Source organism: Lepeophtheirus salmonis, chromosome 8, assembly GCF_016086655.4.
Source record: "Lepeophtheirus salmonis chromosome 8, UVic_Lsal_1.4, whole genome shotgun sequence".
NCBI classification, from domain to species: Eukaryota; Metazoa; Arthropoda; class Copepoda; order Siphonostomatoida; family Caligidae; genus Lepeophtheirus; species Lepeophtheirus salmonis.
Genome location: NC_052138.2, coordinates 24,741,375 through 24,744,459, shown reverse-complemented (window position 1 = coordinate 24,744,459; position 3,085 = coordinate 24,741,375). Strand labels below are relative to the sequence as shown.

At 26.8% G+C, this 3,085-nt stretch overlaps 1 long non-coding RNA gene across 1 annotated transcript; it reads left to right on the top strand.

The window, feature by feature from the left end:
• The first annotated feature begins 1,990 nt into the window (after nt 1-1,990).
• LOC121123300 (uncharacterized) lies at nt 1,991-2,741 on the top strand. Its single transcript, XR_005865969.2, has 2 exons — nt 1,991-2,285; nt 2,347-2,741. It is a non-coding gene; the product is annotated as an uncharacterized lncRNA (long non-coding RNA).
• Nucleotides 2,742-3,085: the final 344 nt, after the last annotated feature.

Here is a 3,085-nt window from a genome sequence, read left to right as displayed (position 1 = left end):
TAGCTTTTCTGTATTAGGGCATTTTAATAATAATTATTATCAATGATTATAGTCTTCATAATAAATTGCACGTCATCTGATGGGAGTTACTTATTGTTTTTAACAGTTTTGATAAATCCGTTAGAAACAAAAGCATTGAATAAAAGAAGTAACCTTGAAAGAAATGCAATTAGAAAACAAAAAATGCCTAGGTATTAATTCTGAATGGCATGTTGGTACATTGATTTTTGAAATACTGTGCAAATGGTTTTTAAAGAAATCCTATAAATAATTATCTATTCGACATTTTATAGGTCATTTAAAGGTTATTTTGATATTATGTATTAATAACCCATAATTAAATATATAGTGTCCATGTATTAAATAAGGAAGGTGATACATGATTTTGCTATAGAACATTAGCCCACGTAGAAAGGGTATTACCCTCTTTCTTAGAAATAAAATACTATTTTTAGACTTTGACAATGAAAATGAGTACAATGATGGTTTGGATCTAAATTTAATTAGGATTTTTCCTTTAAAAACTCTCTCTTTTTTTTCAGAAGCCATAATACTTACTCATTCAAATAACTCAAAAGTACATTGTATAATTGGTCTTGAGGCTGTGAATGTTATGATAATTTTCCATGTCCTATAAGGGTATGATCGTTATTTACTTAATTGTTTACTTACGTTGACTCAGGATTTATGCAACGACCAGGTTTTTGAAATAAATATACAAAGATATAGTGTACTTTCCTTTGCGCCGTTTTCATTCATTTTCATGAGTTCACTCTTGTATCATTTAAAGCAACTGACGTGTAATGAACATAAAAAGATTATTACATACGATTTTGATTTATATATATATTTATATAATCCAAGACCATTGTTTTGAATTCGTGTCATTTAATACTCAGTTATTGACAAGATTATCAATTCAGCATTTCCGTGTTTTATGGCTTAAATGTGGATTTTAGCCAACGAAGGTTCAAATAACACTAATTTATTGCATAGTGTAATTAATAAATATTCTCTAAATAATCATTAAAAGTTGCCAACAAAAAAAATACAGAAAGATAGCTACCATATGTTGTTGTTTTTTCAAAAAATTTCTTTTTCTTTTTTATATTTGAGTTTGAGAGTGTATAAAAAGATAGTTGTATGTGTCATCTTGTGGCTTTGAATGTTATGTTAGTTGGTACATGTCATATAGAAAGTTTTCATATGACGTCAGCATTTTAGATATCGCCCATATTGGGCCCTAAAAAATCAAACTTTATAAGAATATAACAACTTTTCATTAAGATTACGGAAAGTGGTGAGCTAATGCTGTACAGGGACTGTTTAATGTCCGGCATGTCTTGTCAGCTGATGTGCATCGAAATATCAGAGCAAAAGCGTATAGGATTTTAAACAATAATTATGTCTGAAAACATTATTCAATGTGATAAATCGAAGCTCAAAACAAATCTAATATCATAAGAAAATGATTCCATGGAATCATTTGAATTTTATCATTTTAGATTTCAAATACTAATATTTTCAAAAAAAAAAATTCAAATACTAAAATTCCAAAAAAATTCTGTATATTTTTTCTAAAAAATTAAATATTTTAGCTTTAATTTTTTGAAATTTTTTTTTTTTGCAAATATTTTTTATTTTATATTTTTTTTCAAAAATTTAATTTTGGATATTTTTCTCACAAAAATTTAATTTTTGATATTTTTCCCAAAAATTTAATTTATTGTAAATAACTTTGGTTTTTCGATTTTTTTCCCGAAAAATTTAATTTTTTGTTAACAACCATAGATTTTTGTAATTTTTAAGAAAAATTGTAATATTTTTCAATTTTTTTGTGAATAGCTATAGATTTTTGTTTTTAAAGATCCAAAAACCAAGCCCCCCCCCAAAAAAAAGAAAAAAAATCTATATATAATCCAGTAGACACCCCTGAATATAAGTCTCTTAAATCCAATAATGATTTTAAATTGTAGATAAAATACTTGGATACCTGAACTTATCCTGCAAATTTGAACACAATGCCAATAACTGACTCAAATATACAGTAAAATATATTTTCTCCTTTTATTAATATTTGTTCAAGAATGTTTTGATATTGACACATAACTAATAGTCAAAATGAGCGCGTTTAACTATTACGCTTTCAGTGATGAATAAAATATTTCTTTTTATGATTATCATTACACTCTTGGATTTAACTATAAATAGAAAGAAAATCTTTTACTTCGCATCAGTCAGTTTTCATAGTTTGGAATACTCAATTAAACATATAAATAATTCAGGTAAGCCGGTTTTAGTTATCCATAATACGCCCTCATGACATCATCTCTTTTTCTTTTTTAGACTCTCTTAGTAAAACAAACAATATATATTCGTATTTGATCTTCTCGCAAGTGGCAAAACAAAGAAGAGCTGACAATCAGGTGATGAGCATAAGCTTTTGCGGGATTTCAATTTAAAAAAATATATATGAATATTATGTAATACAGCTCTTAAATCGAAGAAAAAATATTTTCCCAATAATGTTTTTTTCTTTAAGCTCTCTAGGAGTTTAATTTCAAATAAAGGTTTTGAGTGTGTTTTTCTCAAAATTCTTCATTGATAATTAATTATAATTGTTGTTTGTTAAGAAGTCTAATTAATTACTTGTATGTTGTTTCATATTTCCAAAAATTTGATACTCGACTTGATCACGAAAGGCAATACAGGAATATAAAAAAAATACGTTGCATTACTTATTTAATTTGATCTTATTTTTTACTTGGTTTTAAACCGACAAATCCTAGAACGTTGATCCTTATTATTTTAAGTGACCAAACTAACTCTGCCTGGATCAGACTTACAAAAAAATCGTTCTAGGATCAGTCTTATTTACAATTCGTTCTGGACGGATTCTATAGATGAATTATTGATTTGTGTTTCAAAATTGTGAACATCAGCACAATAGCGTCATATGAAGTTTAATTGTGTAGAATAAATTTATCAATCAGGGTAATGGAGAAAATTCTTTCATAGATTGAGACCGAAAAAATGGTTCTGCGATCAAACAAAGGATTAAATTTTGAGCTGCAGTCTGAGATTG